This window comes from Balaenoptera ricei, chromosome 6 (genome assembly GCF_028023285.1).
Source record: "Balaenoptera ricei isolate mBalRic1 chromosome 6, mBalRic1.hap2, whole genome shotgun sequence".
NCBI lineage: Eukaryota > Metazoa > Chordata > Mammalia > Artiodactyla > Balaenopteridae > Balaenoptera > Balaenoptera ricei.
Genome location: NC_082644.1, coordinates 105,322,870 through 105,343,965, shown reverse-complemented (window position 1 = coordinate 105,343,965; position 21,096 = coordinate 105,322,870). Strand labels below are relative to the sequence as shown.

Below are 21,096 nucleotides of genomic sequence, written 5' to 3'. Positions count from 1 at the left end.
TTTTGGAGCAGAGACACCTGGGCAGCTTAGAGACAGAAGCGGGCACATCTCCACAGAGAGGCCTGGGACCTTGGCCACAGAGCCCTGAGGAGTGAATGCCCACTTTCATGTAGAAGTTGTGTAGGGGGGCTCACATCCTCACAGACTGGAGAGTTACTAACAACTCTTCAAAATTGCACAGGGGCTCTACGGTTTTCAAAGTGATTCTGCAAACGTTATTTTCCTTTAAGCTCAGAAGAACCCAGAGAAGTAGGAGTTTTCATGCCTGTTTGACAGATAAAGAAACTGAGATTCAGAGAATGACTCCAAGGGTCATTCAACTAAGAGATCAGGAAAACTGGGACTGGGACTCATGTCATTTTGCTCTAAATATAGAGCTCTTTCCATTATGCCACGCTGCCTCACAAAAATCAGTGAAAGGCTGCAAAGGAAAGGTGTTTCTGGCACCTCAGCATGGAAGGGAACTCTGACCACATTTTCCCATGGAAACATTTTTACCCAAGGTGGTTAAGATCTACAGCTCAAATAGTAAAGCACTGTGTTTCAGCAACTCACTTGCCTTCCCGTCAACTTAGTTACGTTTCACGTAGCACCTACTAGGCAAGACTATAGAACAAAGTTATAAAAGACATTTTCTTACTCTGGTGAAGAATACAGACATTTGCAGAAGCCACTGAAAAATAGGAGCCTCAATATTTATCCCACCAAGAATCACCTTTCTTCTCCTTCCACCAGGGTGTCCAACCCATGTTAGAAACATCCTGTCAATGAAATGGGGAGGCAGCATCTGTGAGGGTCCGGGTTTTAGAGCAAGACAGACTTCCATCCAAATCTGAGCATCTAAGCTTTGTGATTTTTTTTTCTTTTCTTTTCTTTCTTTTTTTTTTTTTTAACATTTTGACCTTTCTCTCCTTGCTAAAAATCCAATGAGCACTGACCAAACAATATATTCCATGCATCTGCTGCCCCTGAGACAATGCTTTCTTCGTGGAAGTCAGCTCCTACTCTCTGCCTACTTCATGGAGGACTAGTTCTAGTTATGGGAGGCTCTTGAAACAGGAAAGCAATAATTTGTGAAGTAAGGCCTGTGAACTTCTCGGTTTAGCAAATTATGACTTTAGAAAATAATATTTGAAGCTGGCATCAAAGGCCTGGTTAAGTAGGAAGTGCCCATGTCTACACAAGCCAACCCTGCAAGCCATCCCATCTGAACCATTTCCTGCCACCTGCCTCATACATGTTCATTCTTAGAACCTTCCTGAATAATCATCAGTATCAAAATCACAAGAGCCTCCTGTTATTCAGGGCCTACTTTGGGCCAAGGACTGTTAGAGTCTTTCTATATAATATTGCCAGTTTTCACAGTTCTGCAAGGAAGGCGTCATGACCTTGTAAAGCCGAGGAGATGGATGCTCAGAGAAGTTTAGTAACCCACCCAAGGTCAACATACTCTCTTTTCGATACCATGCTGTCCCAGTAGGCTAGGTCTGCTCTGCTTCTAAAGCAAGAAGTTAGCCTTCTTTTGGAAAGTGAGATAGCCCTAGAGTACCTGAATTTTCTTTTTCTTATCCACAGTTAATACCTGTGCCAACTCACCAAAAATATCACGGTTTAGTAGAATACAGAACTTAGGCAGACCTGGCTTTGAGTCTTAGCTCAGGAATTTACTTACTGTGTGACAGGGACAAGTCATTCAGCCTCAGTTTCCACATCTGTACAGTGGCAGTCAACCTCTTCTTTCCCCTCCTCACCCACCTCCTCTTCTCCCTTGTCTTCCTCATCCTTTTTATAATCATCATGATCTTTTTTCACAGTGTTGTTATAAAGGTTAAATGAGATGATGGATGTGAAAGGAATATATAAAGTCTAAATGATGACAACAGAGATATGGATAATGACAATATTAGTACCTTTTGAGCTCACAAACATGTTAGCCTTGTGGCAGGGGATGAAGACGAGCATCTTTCTGTGTCATCAATCACTGCACCTACGTCATAGTCTCTCTGAGTCTGAAGCCATGGGCATCTGGAATCTTGTATCTCAACCCTTATTTCCACATGACACATGTGAAGAGTGTAGTCAGTGCAAGACACCTCCCCAAGAGATTTCCAGGAGTTTGACTTCTCGCTATAGTTCCTCTTCTTTCTTCTCTTGCCCGAGAAATCATATTTATATGCAAATAAGTGTGAGGGACATTATTATAAAAATTGTCTAAATCACTTGTTCTCAAAATGTGGTTCTTACCAACAGCAACAGCAGTATCTGGGAACTTGTTAGAAACTTAAATCCTCAAGCCCCACTACAGATTTACTGAATTAGTAACTCTGGGGGGTGAGGGCCCAGCAATCTCTGTTTTAAAAAGAATCTCCCACCATAATAAATGATGCATAATAAAGTTTCAGAACCATTGGTCTAGATTTTCTAAAAAGCCAAACATTTTTTTTTAATTGAAGTATAATTGATTTACAATGTTGTATTAATTTCTGCTGTACAGCAAAGTGCCTCAGTTACACACATATATACATTCTTTTTCATATTCTTTTTCATATTCTTTTCCATTATGGTTTATCCCAGGATATTGAATATAGTTCCCTGTGCTATACAGTAGGACCTTGTTGTTTATCCAAACATTCTTTTTTTTAATAAATTTATTTATTTATTTTATTTTTGGGGTCTTCGTTGCTGCGCGCGGGCTTTCTCTAGTTGCAGCGAGCAGGGGCTACTCTTCGTTGCGGTGCACGGGCTTTCCATTGTGGTGGCTTCTCTTTTGCAGAACACAGGCTCTAGGCGCGCGGGCTTCAGTAGTTGTGGCACGTGGGCTCAGTAGTTGTGGCTCATGGGCTTACTTGCTCCGAGGCCTGTGGGATCTTCCCTGACCAGGGCTCGAACCTGTGACCCCTGCATTGGCAGGTGGATTCTTAACCACTGCGCCACCAGGGAAGCCCCAAACATTCCTAAATATTTTATCTTTCTTATTTGTGACTAATAACTTCTGATGACCTGACTCAGTGGGTCACAACCCCATTACTGAGAACTGCACGGGGTCACAAAGCAGGCTACACATAAGAGCCACCAGGAGGAGTCAGGTGACCTTTGGCTGCACGTAACAGTAACTGTGACTGACAGCAAGTTACACAATAAGGAACTGTATTACCTCATGTTACCATAAGTCCAGAGGTCGGGTGGATCCAAGTGTGACCTCTGGGAGATCCAGCCCCAGTTCTCTGTAATGCTCTTGTTTCTTCTCCAAGCCTGTAGCAAGAGGGCTGCCTGGCACCAATCACGAGATCACCGGAGGGCTTTGCAGCGTTACATTTGGATATGTTCAAGGGAGGAAATGGACTCTCTTCCTGTGTTTCTGTTCCAAGAGAGAGAGGAAACCTTTCTCGAGAGCCCTCCAGCACACTTTCCCTACACCTGGCTCACATGCCCACCACCAAAGCAACCATCGACAAATAACAGTTGACTTATGATGTAGGTTTTGCTGTTTTCTGTCTGTGGTGGCGGGGAGGGGGAGGTTGACCCTAATCAAAATCAGCATTCTGTCTCCAGAAGAAGGGAGAAATCAAGATTCATACTGACATCCAAATGGGAACTGTTTGAAAATTCAGCTTACCAGGGAATTTGTTTGAAAATTCAGAGATGGGGAGAGGTGTGGGATGGAAAGGGTACTGCAAAGGCTGAAACCTCCACCCTCACTGCCGCCTGGAAAACTGCACCTGGGGGATCTTCTCAACTCCGTCTTGCTCAGGTCTTCCAAACTACCTCTTCCTTGTCCCATAGCCTTGCCTTGATTTCTTCCCCGTGCTTCCTTCTGTGGAAGCACTCCCCTCTTTGCTCTCTAATCATCCCTTATCTTGTGTGGGGATGCTGAGGAAAGGTCACTTGACAGGAAGTTAGCGGAGCTGCATCCGGCTCCTAGATCCTTCACAATTCCATGTCTCACACTTATTGCTGTGACAAGTCAACTCCTTTTTCTGATCCTCAGCTTTCCTTATCTACAAAGTGAAAGTAAGATCATCTGCTCAGAAGTGTTGCTGTAAGGATCAAAAGAAAGAAAGAAAAGGAAAGTGCCCTGTAAACTGTAAAGTGCTATGATGCATGTGGGCAAGGGCGTCAGTGATGCCTTCATGGAGGAGGACTTCCCAGTGGGTGTCTTTACCACGCACGTGCACGCGCACACGCACACGCACACACACCCCTACCTCACAGTCTGTTGACTGGTCCTGTTGAAAGGGCACTGAAGTTCTAGAAGAGAGAGTGGAGCATGGTGAAACTCCTGCAGGTTGTAGAGCTGGGTGAGATGATGAAGGTGGTGCCTGTGTCAGTACCGCCACCATGTAACCACTGTCTAATGCCTCCTCCCTGAACTCATCTGACTCTGCTTTGAGCCTGCTGTGTGACCTCAGGCAACTCACTTTCCTTTCTGTGCCTACTTCTCCATCTGGGAAATGGAAGATTCACTTCAGTGGTCCCTAAGGGACCTGGCTCTGACTCTGAGGCTGTCAAATGACAATACCCCAACTCTGCATTTGAAGGGGACATCTTATTTAGAGCCTGGATAGCCCTTGGTTCTGATCCCAACGTGGTTGTTCACCATCTGTATGAGTTGTTGATCTTGTACGTCCATTTCTTCAATTGAAAAATAAGCATCATAATGCCAGCTTCGCATGTTTCTGTGAGGATTAAAGCAATCACGTACGTAGAGCACCAAGCACAGTGCCAGGCTGTTGCATGGGCACGTGACATGGCACATGTTTTTCTCGACACCATCTCCCCCAAACCAATCCCCAGAGTTCCTCTAGGCCCAAGAATTATTTTAATAGACGAGAGAACTGACATCCAGAGAGGGCAGGTGAATCACAAAGGAAGTCAAAGCACAGCCCAAGTCCAAGCCCAGGTTCTTTTCCTCTCTAGGGAACTGAGGAGTCCATGAGTCCCTCCCTCCCATGTCAGACTCGGCCATCCCCAGGAGGCAAGTGGAAACCTCGGGGCGATGAAGTAAGTCATCACCTCTTTATAGAGCAGAAATTGCTCTGAAAGGGTAATTGGCTTTCTCCCGCCTGGCTCTCTGGAGCCTTGGAGAGGCTACAGCAATCCCTGCCTGCCCTCTTCCCACATTCTCCCAACTTGATACCATCCCTTCCTCCACTTGGCTGCTGCTGGCTGGTCTGCAACACGGATGCTTTGCTGCCTGCTCCCAGCCGAGCACCAGTGCTCTGGTTTGTCTACCGGATGACCCTGGCAAGGCCCATGTCTGGGTGGAGAACACATGGGGAAATCACTCCTCACACCTCCATCTCCTGCGACATCACCTAAGCAACAGAATCCCAAGTAACACCACTCCCCAGGGTTTACTTGGAGGTGAAGGGGAGCGGTAATGGGAAATACAGCTTGGTTGGGTAGAAATGACTTTGGATTTAAGTCTGACAGCTCAGCTTGCCAGTCCCTCCTCTGTCATTTACCAGTGGGAGGCCTTTGGAGAAGTTTCTTCACATCCCCAGGCCTCAGTTTATTAATGTGTAAAATGGGAATCAGAATGCCAGCTTGGCTAGCCTCTTGGTGTTTTGTGAGGAACCATGAGTTCCTTCAGTACACACTTGTTGAACACCTACTGTGTACCAAACACTGTTCTAGAAGCTGAGGACATGGCACTGAACAACAACAATTGCCTCCCTATCATGAAGTGGGAGAAGGGGGGATGATGATAAAATAATAGATAAAAGAAAGCAGGAGTTGGGGATGGAGGCTGGGGGATGCCATTTTTGTTAAGGTGATCAGGGAATACCTCTCTGAAGACATGACTTCAGAGTCATTGAAGTAGAGTCAGCCAACGGAGAGGGCAAGGGGCTGTAGCTGCAGCAGTAGTGCGGCCCCGGACCACTTAGGTCTTACAGACCATGGTAAGGAGTTGATGGATATGAGATGACACGTACATTGTAAAGTTCTAGCCCAATATGAGTGCCCCTACCCAAGAGCCACTTCTCCTTGCCTTGGAAGCATATTTTATACGTCAAGGGCAAGCATTGGGCCAGACACTTTACATCACATTAATTCCTTAAAACATTCCATCAAAGTGGGAGTACTTATTCCCATTTATACAAGAGGATGCTGAAGGCAGGAAACCCAGTTCTGTTGGTGTCCAAACACAGTGCTTTCTTTGCCTGTAGCAGCAGACTTCTGCCATTGATTTTGTTTTGCCTTTCCTTTCCCTCCCTCTCTCCTTCCCTCCCTCCTTCCCTCCCTCCCTCCCTTCCTTCCTTCCTTCCTTCCTTCCTTCCTTCCTTCCTTCCTTCCTTCCCTTTTATATTTCTGATGACTCTTCATATCCATTTGCATCATTGGTGAGGGAGAGGTGGAAACAAGGAGGCAAGCTAGTTACCAGGGAAAAGCTGAGTTGGAGCCACTATAGTGTCCGCAGAGCAGACACTCCATGAATCCAGATGGCTCCATTCATCAGCAGCCTCAATGTGATTAAAGGAATGGGTAGACTGTTGGACACTGGAAAACACACAGAATGAGAAGTCAGAGAGCTGCTTTCATTCTTTTTTTTTTTTTTTTTTTTGCTGCTATCATTCTTGGCTGCTGCTTCATGTGATATGACTTGAGGCAAATCCCTTCCCTTTGCTGGATATTGATGCCCTATATACAAAGTAGGGTCTGGTGTGCTAGGATGATCAGTAGTGACTGAGTGTGGAAAGCATTTCAGTTATCTTCAGAGAATGCAACATGTGACAATATCTCTACCTCTATCCTTTCCTTATAAAACCCAAATCTCAGCCACACAATTTGCCACGTGACCTTGGCCACCTCTGTGAGTTACTACACCTCTGTGAGTCTTGATATCTTCATCTGAAATGTGGGGAAATAGCTTTGGTTCTTGTGAAGCTGAAATGAGCTGAAATGCATGAAATATTAAGCATAGTACCTAAAAGATTATGAATAATATTTATTATTAATATTAGTTGAGAAGGCATGGAAGAAATGCAAGCAATGGTTAGACATATGTCCTACTCTCAAGGGTTACTGCAAGCATCAGACATGATTAAGTGCTTAATAAACACTAGTTATTATCATTCTCCTGTTAAGCTTTAAGTGAAATGAGTTGTCTTCTTGGACCCCAGCAATCCAGGTTGGTCCCTCCTCATCTGACCTACCCAGCCCTCTCTCCTGCCCTCCTCTCTGCCCTGACCTTGGCCGAGCTCACTCCTAGGAATGCCACATACAGTTGTACAAGTTTTACAGTGCAGAATGCTACCACATGTAAAAGCCCACCATTCCAATTGTAGGCATTGTGGGCACGTATTAATGATTGATCAAGTGTCTTGTTCTAAGAAATCAGAATGCTAAGGCAATTTTCAGATACACAGAAGGAAGGTGTCTTAAGGAAGGGATGCTTGTTTTTTTCTAATTTGCACAGAGGCACCGTATAGGTTAGCAGCGACTCTCTGAGCTTCAGTCCTCCAGTCTGTAAAATGAAGCCCTGAAACAGGTGATGCCTCAGGCTTCCCTTGGCTTTGCATCCTTTCAGGTCCAGAAGTGGGCACTGCCCGACCTGTGCTCATGAAATCAGTCTGCATGACTGTGGAGAGGGGAACTGTGACCGCTTCGAGACCTGAGGGTCCCTGGAGCCTTTGCCTTAACCACAGGTACCAGTAAACTGGGGGCAATAATCCTACCCTGTCTACCTCCCAGGGTTGTTGTAAGGATCAAGCAAGAGAAAGAGAGGGCTTTATAAACCCTAAGGAGCTGTACAAATTTGAGGGATTGTTTATACACCCATGCATGTGTATGCGTATTTATATGTGTGTGCGTTTATGTGTGTACATATAAATATATGTGTATTGTGTATATATATGCACACATGCATATATACAGATACATTTTATGTATGCTATATAAATGCAGATGGTATATATGTATAATATACTTTATATATATTACAATATATTATATATATATGGCTATAAACCTGTAGAGTTAGGTATGAGTTAGTCACTTATAAACTGTGTTTACCCATTCAGTGTAACCTAAGGCATGTATTAAACAGTAGGAAAAACTGACCAGATAAATTTTCCAAGCTTGAAAACCGACGACGGTTTGTCTTATAGCTTTCATTGTGGATTGAAGAGAGGACTCATTTCGCCTTCTCTATTTAAAGGAAAATTTTAATATAAATGGGGAGGCCAGGGAGTCATTTCAATAGAGAGTGAAAAAAATAAATCTGTGTGTGGGAGGGATAGAAGAGGGGATTTAGATGAAAATGGCTATTGCCTACTCGTTCTCCCTTCTTCACCTTCCAGATCATTTCCCCTGGGGTAGGTGGAACCAGAGGTCACTAAAGTTGCCCTGATCAAATGCTCAAGGGTGCCTATTTCTGGTGGAAGCACTTCTGGCCTCTGAGCCTCTTCAGAAAGTCACCTCTCCCCGTGGGGTTTAAGAGGGACCCCAAGGCCCTCCTCCAGTCAGGCTGTGGGTAAATAGGGTCTTTGGCTATCTTGGTTCGGGGTCCAGAGCTGAAGAGGGGAGGGAGCAGCGTCCGCCCTCTGGGCCAGGGTCTGTGTCCTGTGTCAGGGCGTTGGGTCAGGCCGTGGAGAATGGGAAGAGGAGAAGGGACGCTAGCCAGCCCTGGGGGAGCCACGCGTCCTCGCTCCTCGTCTTGCATTGCTGGACCTCAACGTCCAGCTCGCTCGCTCCCCACATCTCTCTCTGCCTCTGCCCCTGCTGTTTCTTTTTTTGTCTTGTCCTGTTCTCTTCTTGGGTAGTTTCCTTCCTCCCTCCCTTTATGCCTTCCTCCCTTCCTCCCTGTTTCTCTTAATCTTGGCCTCCTTCTGTCTCCATTCCCCTCTGTTTTGGTCTCTACCTGTATCTGTCTTTCTCCAACCCTCTCTTCCCGTCTATGACTCTCTCTCCCTTTTTCTCTCTCTATTCCTTTCTACCGCTGTCTGTTTCTACGTCAGTCTCTTTGTCTCTTAGTATTTCCTGGCTGTGGTTCTCTCTGACTGCCCTTCTCTATTCCTCCCTATTTCCTTCTCTCTGTGTGTCTGTCTCTGTCTTTTTCTCTCTGTCTGTGTCTGTCTGTCTGTCTCTCTCATTTGGACATCTACCTCCTTCTGCCACCTCCCAGGTCCCACCTCCTTCTCAGTGATGCACCTCAGCCTGGTGGAATGGTGTTGCTCGCACAACCGGAAAACCTGACTCATCTTTGCTGGCCTTCTCTCCACCCTCCTGGATGCTCCCTGCTGTGGGGCCTGAGTGCAGGGATGGGATGAGGAGAGCAGTGTGCATGCGTGAGGGTGGCGAGGAAGCGGGTTGGGTAATGGAATGGACTCGGGATCTCATTCAGTCCTCCCTGGTGCCTCGATGGGGTACCCCTGAGGCCACCTTTGGAGGGTCCTGGTCAGACTGGGTTTGAAGCTTACATTTCCCCGCAGGGGGAAAGAAGAAAGACAAGCAGAGGCTCCCTTATCTACTGAAGATACCCCAACTATCTGCTCACCCCAGGCTTTGAGGCTTATATTTAGAAAAGGGGAGAAGTTTTGGGCATTCAGCAGTTTTTAATCTCTGGGCACATAGTTTGTGCAGTTCTGGTCTGGGAGGAGCAAGAGGTACTAAATTCATGAGGATAATTCACTTTTCCTGGATTGTTTTTTTGTTTTGTTTTGTTTTGTTTTTATTTTTGACTGTGTTGGGTCTTCGTTTCTGTGGGAGGGCTTTCTCTAGTTGTGGCGAGCGGGGGCCACTCTTCATTGCGATGCGCGGGCCTCTCACTATTGCGGCCTCACTTGTTGCGGAGCACAGGCTCCAGACGCGCAGGCTCAGTAATTGTGGCTCACGGGCCTAGTTGCTGCGCGGCATGTGGGATCTTCCCAGACCAGGGCTCGAACCCGTGTCCCCTGCATTGGCAGGCAGACTCTCAACCACTGCGCCACCAGGGAAGTCCCTCCTTGGATAGTTGAATTTCTCTTCTCTACTTACCCCATATGAAATGTTCCGTGAATTGGTGTTTTTCATAACAGTAATAACAGTAAAGCTGCCATTTGTTGAATGTTTACCATGTGCCAGGCACTGTGCTAATTGTCTAAATTAATTCTCAATATGATTCCACTGATTCCTTTAATATAGGCATTTTCACATCCATTTTACAAATGAAGAAAATGAGGCTTAGAGAAATTAAGTAACTTGCGTGGAAGAGTGATTTAGCAAAGTCAGTTTTTAAACCCAGGACTGAGCACAATACTGCCTTTTCTGCTACTTTCCCGCCACCCAGTATTTGATACTGGTGTCTCAGTGAATATAATAGTCTAAGTCAGTAACATGTGGAGGGCTCAGTAAGGGTGAGTGCCTCATAAATGTGCCTTCAGGGCGTGGCTCTGAAGCTGTGTTAGTCATGGTTGGGCTCACAGTCTGGATGAAGAGACAAGAGCACGCGGTACAGCTGCTAATGCACTAGATCAGGAGTCAGGAAATGTGTGCTCCAGCCCCAGTACCTCTTTCCCGAGCTTCAGTTTCCCCTTTTGTAGAATGTGATTTTTCACTTCCATCTTGTCTTACCCACCTCACCGAGCATTTGTGAAGCTTAAATATGATGCGGAGGCCGGGGCACGCAATGCAAACTGTAAAGGGCTTTACAAAGGAGAGGGCTGTAGGAAGAGAAAGGCATTTCTCGTTGCAGAGACAAGAATCAAAGGGATCATGGACAGCCAGTGTGGACGCTGAGGTGATGCAGCAGAGGGCTTGTCTGCATAGAAATGCCAGGGTTGGGCAGAGATCAAGAGGAGTTATATTAATGAGGGAAATTTCCTGAGGTGTGTGTCGCGGGCTGACAACTAGACAAAGAGCTCAGGGCAGCTAAGACTGAGGAAGCAAAGTGATAGGCCCGTATAGAGGAAAATAAAAGGGTCACAACGCTGGGGTTAGCTGCAAGATCAGATCAGGTAAGGGATGGGAGGGTGCTTGTTTCTATCATGGCCATTTGCATTGGCAGAGAGAGATGAAGTGATTTGTACAGAGTCTCACAGAGAGGCAGGGGTGCAGCCCGTGTCCTCTTACTCTGGATTCAGGGCCTTTTCACACGAGATCTGCTGGCCCCATGGGATTGCTCTTTCTGACACAATTCAAAGGCTGTTGCATGAGGAAGCCCTAGCGCACTGCTCCCCTCGTGGGCCTTCATCCTGCTTGTTCATCAACTTGCTTATTTTGCGTGCCCATCGCAGGGCTCAGACGGTGAATAAGGCAGGTCCCTTTCCATAGGTCCTCCAAGTCCACGGGGGAGGGAGACACTGAGTAGGTGATCGCAGGACAGTGGGTTAAGGGCCACAATGGTGGGAAGCAAGGCCACACCGTGGGAGCCCAGAGTAGGAGTCTGACTCTTGCTGGATGGAGGGGTGACCAAGGGAAACTTTCAGAAAGATATTGGGTATGAGGGAAAACTTAAGTTGTCTCAACACATTTACAAAGCCTAGCTGAGTCATTAGTTACTTTCTTCTCCAGCCTCACCTGCCCCCGATTCAGTCAGTGGATCTTTAGTGAATGGCTGCTGTGTCCCCCAGACTCTGCCAGCCACTGAGGAGACAACGAACAAGATGGACAAGGCTCCTGAACTCATGGAGCTAACATTTTAGTAATCAAATGAAAATAAAGAGGAAAGCAAACAACCATAGTAACTAGCTTGTCACTAGTGCTCAGAAGAAAATCACAAGTTCTATGATGAGGCATAACTGAGAATGGGCAGTATGGGTTTCCTTCAGACAGGGTGGTACAGAAGGCTCTGAGGATGTGGAACTTCAGCTGAAATCAAGGAAGAGAAGCCAGTTCTCCAGAGCCGAGAAGAGTTTGGAAGCTCCAATCCCGGGGAGCTAGCCCTAGATTTCCCCGCCCTATAGCATCCTCATTCCCCTGGCCCCTTTCTTCTTTGCTCTGTGTCACCGGTGGTTATGATTTTGGGCTCGTAAAGGTCCTTCGTCCTCACACTTTGTTTTCCCTGGTGTGTCCTTGGGGCTGAACACCGACGTACCTCACTACCCCCCAAAGGACGGTCTCTTCTCCCTCCTTCTAACTCCAGAAGCACCCACCGGACGTTTTAATCATCTTACCTACACTCTGTGGATTTCCCCTAACAACAGGTGCATCACTCTTTGCCAATTATAAGGCACATATATATATATTTTTTAATGGACTTAATTGAATTCACTCCTCATGAGCCCCTTGCAGAGTAGATGCTGGCATCCTCCTTTTAGAGACGACGAGACTGAGGCCCACAGAGATAGAACAATTAGGAAGAGTGCGTGTTGTGGTGGAAAAACCACAGGCTCTGGCACCGGATCAGCCCGGGTTCAAGTCCCAGGCTCGCTGTGTACTAGCTGTGTGGCTGGGCAGTGTGCCCCAACTCTGAGCCTCTCTTGTCCTCTTGACAAAATGTGAATAATAACCCAGCTCTGCCAGATTATATGCTGTTTCATCACAACTGCGGTCAGAGGGGCTATTAGGGCCCACCGTCAGCACACAAGTTTTCTGCCTTTTTGCCCAGAGAGGGAGACGCTGAATGAAGACTGGGGCCTGGAGAAAGTAGAATGTGTTAGAGGAATCAAGAGTCTGATGAGAAGCACATCGTGTACAGTTGGTTCTTTCCGCTTCACAACAATGTAATGTTTAGGGATATGATTTAGGAAAGAAAGGAAAGAAAGCCCTCCGTGGATGAGTGCTGTGACAGCAGTGAACACACACTGTGGCCCTCAAAGAGTGATGGCGAGGGGGATGGGGGGCCTGGCTCTCCTTCCACGCCCTTCCTCTTCCGCAGTCCGGTCCCCAGACCGGCTCTCCTTGCACACGTTAGCAACACCCAGTCTAGCCAAATGTATTAGCATCATTTGTCCTCTAGATGGTGGGGATGACGAGGGCTTTTGTGGCCCTACTGAATCCAACTGTAGAAAAGGGCAGGCTCTATTAGCCAACTGCATATTAATGCTGAGGTTAATATTATTAAATTCTGTATTAATAATAAGTTGCAAGAGTCTTTGGAGGGTTGCTCACGAAAGCGGCCATTGCAGTTCTGCCTTGTTTAGCTGTGAGCACCCCAGGGAGGGGGCTTTGCCTGTGCGGCTCAGGACTGTGCCTGCGGTGCCCAATCCTCTCCCTGGCATGGAGTGGGTGTTCGGTAACTGTGGACTGTTTCAGCAGTGGAGCTATCGGGTCTATCCTAGACCTCAGTGAGGAAGGCTTATCCGTGGATCTTTCTATCAATTCCTCAAAGGCAGAGATTGGGTCTTTGTAGCAGATGCCACTGGGGCAGTGACGTAGCCTCTCGGCCCAGGGTTATTTCAGCTGCAACTGTGGTGCACATCCAGGCTCACCTTGTGCTGCCAGTGACCTCAAATGCACACTTGTACTTTCTGTGCCATGGCCTTGTATGAGACTGAGCTCCCTAGGCCTGGGGGCAAGCTGCAGTAAAAAACGTGTGGGGAAATTCACTCTCCCAGGGAGGCTCTCCACTGATGGCCATCAGGAATCATCGTCGGATATGTGCTCCAGCCCCCCAGCTTTCAGCCGAACAGTTCTGGGGGACATCCCGTTCCCTCCTCAGGAGGTCGCAATAGGATCAAGCCCCCATGACTCACAGCGGCAAATTTAGTGATGCACCTCTGTGTTGACTGTTCCTCTTCCCTACCTCATTCTTCCCGTTTCCCCATGCCTGCTTCTTGGAGTCACCTTCTAAATAAACCCTCTGCACCCAAGCCCTTCTCTTAGGCTCTGCTCTCCAGGGAATGCAAACTAAGACATTCTTCTTCATGTTGCGTTCACAGCCCTCAGCTCTTTTTACAGTACAGAGTAAATACACTCATTCCCTAGACAAGTATTTATGGAGAACACGCTGTGTATAGGCAGCTTGCTAAGTGAAGAAAGTCTCTTCATCAGGGGGCTTACAGGGCGGGATGCAGGCAGTCCAGTAATTCATCAGTATAAGAGAGAACGATATGTTTTATGAAGTGAAATAGGGGATAGAGAGGGATTGGATTAGATTGAGTAGCTGGAGAAGTCCTTTCTGAGGAAGTGACGTTTAAGCAGTGATCTGGCTAAGGAGAGGGAGTGAATCACGCAAAGCCATGGGGAGGAACTGTCCAGGCATGGAGAGCACAGGTGCAAAGGCCCTGTGTTAGGAGCATGGTCTGCATATTAGAGGAGGAGGGATACCAGCCTGGCGGGAGGGAGCACAGGCAGTGAGGTCGGAAGACAGGGCCAGAGGAAGCAGGACGCTGGACATAACTCGGTGATTTGTTGAATAATAGAATCCTTTTATCCTCTGCCCTAGGCAGTGTTTTATGATGGGAAAGGCTCCGGTGTTGGCATCTGACGGCTCTGGATTTGAGGTCCAGCCTTGTTATTTAGATGGAGTGTGACCTTGGGCAACTTGCTTAAGACCTGTGACCTTTTTTGTTTGTTTGTTTTTCATTTATAAAATGGCAATCACAAAATCTACCTCATAGGATTTGTTATCTGGTAGGACTCCTGGTTGCAAGTAACGGAAAACAAATAGAAACTAGCTTTGGCAGAAAAGGGAAAATACTGAGTCATGTATTTGAAATATCCAAGGGTATATCTAGCTTCAGACACAGCTGATCCAAGGCTTCAAGTGATGTCATCAGGACTTGGTCTCTGTCCCAGATGTTAGTCTGATTGATCAGGCCTGGGTCACTTGTTCATCTCGTGCTGGTCTCTGGTATGGCATATCATGCCATTGATCACATGCCCATCTCTGAAGGAGGCAGGAGGCCATAGCTCCACCTAAATCATATAGACTGAAATTGGGGGAGAGTTGGCTCCCCGGTGGGAATCCGGCATGCTATAAGTGGAAGGAGACAGATTTTAGAGCAGGTCAAACCTACAGATGTCCACCTGAGGGCTTGTATGAGGATGTGCCAGAAGTCCCTTAGCACAACACAGGCATATAGGGGCTCTCAGTAGATATCTGCTAGACCGCCATGGCCTTTTTTGGATCCCTTACGTCTTTGGTAGTCCCTTCTCTCCTGTACCATGGGAGTCCTATGCACTCCTGAAAGAGATCATGCAGGAGGCAGCCTGATTTCCCAAAAGAAAGTTCTACTGACAAGTGCTAGTGTTGGGGAGATGAGTGTGGATCCAGGCTTCAACCTCTGAAGTTTGGTTTCACAGAATTCCGCAAATACCTGCATGGCCAGCCCTATGCTTGGTACTGGTGACACAGAGGTAACCAAAATACAACTCTCATCAAAAGCATCTTACAGTCTGTAGGCAAATGTGTAGTAGGAAAACCACAGGCTTTGGATGACGAATGTCCTGGTTCTTGCCTTTTCTCTACCATTCTTCCTTGGTGGATCTTGTTAGGCAAGGCATTTAACCTTCTTTGAACCTAATCCCTCATTTGTAAACGTACAATTAACCTAATTCATTAGGTTGTATTGAATATTAATCAAGACAGGATTGCTTTGAATGTTTAATCAAGATAATTAAGTAAAAATGTCTAGCACTGCTGATGCCGTGTAATAAGAGCTAAATAAACATTTTCTTCCCCTCTCTCCTTGACTGCCTACCTTTCTTCCTTCCTTCTTTTTAAAATTACTTCATTTTGCAAAAAATAGGGAAGGTTTTAGGGAGTTAGGTATTATGTAATGTTTCTAAAAGCAGCTGAATTTGACCACTAAAAATTTTGCCATCAGGCAAACTGATGAGACATGATGGGGATGAGGCAGCAGGGGCGAGGGAGCGCTAACATTGGTGAACCAGTCATGTAGCAGGTATACTGCATCTATTACCTACTCCTTGCCCAGTTCTCTGATCATCTGCTTTCCAGATGAAGAAGTGGTCTCTCAGAGTTTAATCATCCATCCCTATGTAATACAGTTCATAAGTGTTGGAGCCTGGCTTCAAAACCGGGTGTCATCTGCCCCCCAAACACACTCTCTCTTTCGTATCTCATACTGCCTCTCTCAGTGAATGTGAGAATCGTCACACACTGGTTCTTCCGATTTAAAATAACATTGTTTTGGAAGAAGTGAACCAACTGCAGCTGAATGGTGTGAGGCCCTCAGAGATGCATTTTGTCACTGACAAGGTCTCAGAATGAATTTCTACATTTGTCCAAGTAAAGGAAAGGTGGGGAAATGCAGAGCCCTGCCTCTCCCTGGGCACTGCAGCAAAGAGCATCTGTAGGTTAGAGAGAGTCCAGGCCCAGAGTAGCTCTAAATCCCCTTGGTGTTTCTTAAAAAGAGTGTGGAGTCCCAAGCAGGGACCTTTCTCCCCACCTGGGCTAAATAACTCACTGCTCTGGCCCCTTCCATTTTGGAATTTCTTTGCTGCTTTTCTCCCAACCTGTTTTCAATTTGCTCTTGTGGCCAGCTTTGACTGTGACCTCAACTCAATCAGAAGCGAGAGAGAGAGAGAGGAAGAGAGAGAGAGAGACGGAGAGAGAAAGAGAGAGGGAGAGAGAGGAGAAGGAGAGGGAAAACAAGGAGGAAGAGGATGGAGGGAGTGATGAAAGGGGAGGGAGAGAGAGAGAATTGAGGCAGGGGGTGGGGCCTGTAGAAAAATCGCTCTGTGCTTTGTTGGGTTGGTTCTGTAGCTTCAGCAGAATTGTGATTGACCTTTTCTGTGGATGGTAATGAGAGCAAGGCTCGAATCTGAGTGGATAAAGAAATGTGTGTGAGGGTCTGGCCCAAGCCCACTCGGGTTACAGCCCCAGAAGAGCCATAATGGGGAACAGGCGCATTCCTGTACAGCGACTCCCAACTCCCTATCTGTTTTCAAGGAAAGAAAAACAGAAAAAGAATGTTAGAGTCTTGGACAGGCATGGGCGAGGCGGCAGTAGCAGCCTGGGTCCAGGAGGGTTCTGCCATGTGGCCATAACGACTTCCTAGAGAGGAGGGGACAGAAGTGGCCTGCGCAGAGTGTCCTAGTGGAAGGCGCATGGCGCTCAGAGGCAGAAGAGCTGGATTTGGGTTCTGGCCTCTGCCTGGGAGTAGCTTCGAAGCCTTGAATGGGGGTGTAACATTCCTGAGCCTCTATATCTCTATCAGGGAATGTGGCAGAGTTTTAGGATTCGAATATTTTAAGCAATAAAACTTTTAAGCCGAGATTTTTAAAACAGTTTTTATTTTCAACCTAAATAAAACATGGACTATTAGTATATAAATTAGATCAAACTGGAGTTGATCTGGTTGAAGGTTAGTATAGGTATAGAGGAGACAGACTTCAGCACCCACCATATCTGCCATTTCTTCTTATCCCCAGAGTTCTAAATATTCTAATTCTCAAGCCACTGTTAGAATTTATTACATGTGTGAAGCCTGTTGAACGTCTTCTGTCTCTCCTGGGCGTTCTGTCTTTCTCAGAGATTTCAAGTTTAAGAAGATGACAGGGTAGAGCTGTGTACCGTGTACATACAGTGCCCGGCACATAGTAAATGTCCAGTAAATAAAGCTCACATTCGTGTTGAGTAAAGTTGGTCAAAAATTGAGGAGCACAGGCTCCTGGGGCAGCTTTGGAAGCTCTTCAGTTCTCAGTGATTTTATCTCAATACGCTGGCTGATATGAATTATCTCACAGGCCATAGGAGTTAAGAGTCCAAGTTTTGTTCCAAGTCTACCTCCCACTTTGTGTATGGCCACAGACATGCCACTTTCTTTATCTGGGCTTTACTTTCATCACCTGGAAAAGGAACAATTTGGATGAAAATAATCTCTAAGGGTCCTTATATCTCCTCTGTTATGATGACACAATAATAACAGAAACAATAATGATAGCTGATATATTTTTTGAGCTCTTACTGTATACCAGACATTGTGCTAATAATTACAAATAGTTGTTATTTGTAAACAATATATATTAGATAGCATTATTATACCCATTTAACATATGATAAAATAGCTGTAGAGAGTCAAGGAACCTGTCTAAAGCAAGCTGTAAGTGGGGATGTACCAGGATTTAATTCTAGACAGTGTAAATGCAGAGCCCAACCTCTTAACCACTGCACTTTATTATTGTTCATTCAATTATAGTGCTGCGTGGAACATGGTATACTGTGGAACCACAATACATGTGTTGAATTGCACTGGTTCACCTTTGTACATGGAGAAGCCCCCAGGCCTTTCTTAGTTCCCCCTCCGCTAGGAAAGGAAAGACAGTGAGGGTCGCTGCGTTCACCTGTCCCCTTCTAGGTTGCATTTAAACCTTCTGGAATAGAGTGCCAAAACAAGCAATCTTACAATTCACTTTATGGGTCTGTATTTAACAACCCTTCCTGTTGTCAGATTACAAGCTGTAGAAGGTCTTTTATTGTTTAATTTCCCAAGCCCATAGAGCTAAGAGAGTGGCATGAATTCAATCTCAAATTGAAAAGAATTGAGAAAGTTCCCTTTCTAACACTATCGTTTTTTTTTAAACATTCTCTAGGAGGCAGCATAACATAAAAGAAAAGGTATGGCTTTGGAATTAGGATGATATGGGTTCAAATCTCAGCTCTGTCTCTTCCTAAATTTGTGAGCTTAACTTCAGCTTTATAACAGAGATACTAACATTTAACTCATTAAGATTGAATGTTGTGAGGATTAAATGGGAAAAACAAAAGTTGCTACTAAAATATCAGTTTCCTTCATATTAACTCTTTTCATTTGAAGGTTATTATGTATATATAGTCCCAAACAGAATTGGACACTAAATATCCTTATAATGTGCTTGATATGACTATTTATATACTCCACATTATCCAGTTTCTTCACTTGAACTAAACCTATTATAAACCTTAGAACTGTGTGCCAGTCTTACTGACCAGACATATTTATGGGGCTTTTATCCATGGTCTAAATTATTCTGAAGTGCATGGAAATACCTGGAAAACTATGTCCATTTGAAAATGAATGTCAACCATCTTTTGGCTTGAAGACAGTTAATTAATACAGGCCACAGGCATACTGAATTCCCTCACGAAGGGCCAACTCTTTCAATGGCTATCTGGAAACAAATTGAAAAGCAGACAGACATGTATCCAAGCTCAAAGAAAACAAATGCAAGCAGCCAGATGTGGAATCGTGAAAAACCAAGAGAAACAAAGCCCTCACTCCATCCAGTGAATAGTCCCATGTTTTTTCTCCTTTATTTTTCACCCCATACATTATTCTGCTTTGATACCTATTGGAAGACATTGTTGGTTTATGATTTTACTATGGAAGAAGCTTGACATAAGAGGCCTATAGAAGAAATAGGGATGCCAAAAATTGAGATAAAAGAAACATTAAATTTACCTCTTCATTTTTTAATAGCAAAACCTCTGGTTCTAGATAGACTTTCTTCCTGGACTCAGCCTTTCTTTCTAGATTCCAGACCCATAAAAGAGTCATTGACCCCTTGCTACAGAAAGGAAAACGGAGACTTGAGAAGTTAAGGGACTTGTAATAAATGGGAGAACTCAAATTCAGTCCCAAGTCTGCCTGGCAATAGCAGCTGAACTTGTATGTCACTGACATTAGCCTGATTCAGACACTTGTTCTGGCATCTACATATCGAGTCTATGAACTGTCTTTGTAAAAAGCAGAAAACAAAAAACACTACTCATCAGATCTGCTTTGTTGGACCATAGGGACAAATACGTTTTAGAACTGTTGTCCGTCTGAATCCCGGGGCCATCTAGACAGTTCAGTCAGACACATGTCACATGGTTCACTTGTGAGTGAAGGATGAAACCCTTCTTTACAAGACCAAAAGGAAGTGATCTGTGAATTCTCTCCACTCAGTTCCCTGGTAGAGAAGCACCGTGTCTTCTCAGACACTCGGCCAACATTATTGTTTCATGATGGTACCATCACGTTGGATTGTCCTTAATCCCAAGTAGAGAGAAGATAGTTAACAGATGTTCTCCTCCTGTTTATTACCAAGAATCTAAGCGAGGAGAGACTGCAAGGCCCTCCATATCAGGCATGAAGAAGAACAAGGAATCAACAGTTGGGAGGCCTCATATCATTTCATACCGTGTGGTATACAATACCTCACGTGCCTCTAAAATCATCCTGTTTTAGAACTGGAAAGGAACTTAGAGGCCATTTAGTCTGGCTCATTTACTTTATTTTTAAGTAATTTTTATTGATTTTTTTTTTTCTTGCTACAAAAGCAATACATGTTCCTTGTAGATAATTTTAAAAAAGAGAGATAAGCAAAAATAAGAGAGAAAAAGTACCCATTATCTAACTTTCCAGACAAAGCCACTATTATTCATTTGCTATATTTTATTCCTTCTTTTTCTAGATAGATATATGTGTAAAATGTCCACCAAAAATTATTCTGTAATAGTGTAACCTATCTTTTTAAACTTACTATGCCATGAATATCCTTTCAAATAACTTCATATTTTTCCACAATATTATTTTAATGGCTATAAAATATTCCATTGCATCATTGAACTATAATTGATATTACTGTTTTGATATCATTGAACATTTAGTTGTTTTAAAATGCTTGCTAGTTTAAATAGTACCGCAGTGTTTACCCTCATAACTTAATCTTTGTGCACATCTATGTTATTTTATTTTGTCAGAAATCCTAACAGTGACTCTAGCACCTTCACTCTACAGAGGAGAAAACTAGAGTACAGAGATGGGAATTTAGTTCTCCAAAGCTATACAGCAAATGCTTCACAAACCTAAGACTAGATCCCAAGATCCCAGATGTTCAGTTATTCTTTCCAGTCTTCATCTCGTCTTCTTTATTAGCTCTGTTTCTAGTAAACTTCAGCAGCCTCCTAAAATCCAATGGCTAGACTGACTTTTAGAAATCATGGGGTTCGGGGCACTTTCTCTTCTGTTGTCCCTTCCTATCTCATGACCTTCATCACTAATCAGTCATGGAACTCTTTCCCCCTTAGCTGGACCAGTCTCTGCCCATCTCAACATGACACTCCCTGAATCCAGTACCAGTGCGTAAGAGTGACCGTATGACATGAGACCTATTTTACATCCTTAGTCCAACTCCTTCATCGTACAAGGAAGGAAACAGCAATTCCAAGGAGGCTTGCTTAAGGAGTTAAGAGGAAGTTAGTGGCAGTGACAAGGCCAGAATAGTTATTCTAGACAGAAA

At 45.0% G+C, this 21,096-nt stretch overlaps 1 protein-coding gene across 4 annotated transcripts in view; it reads left to right on the top strand.

Moving 5' to 3' along the window:
- The window catches only part of ASTN2 (astrotactin 2), an 895,599-nt gene that overhangs the window by 820,318 nt on the left and 54,185 nt on the right, over positions 1 to 21,096 (top strand). The window lies entirely within an intron of this gene.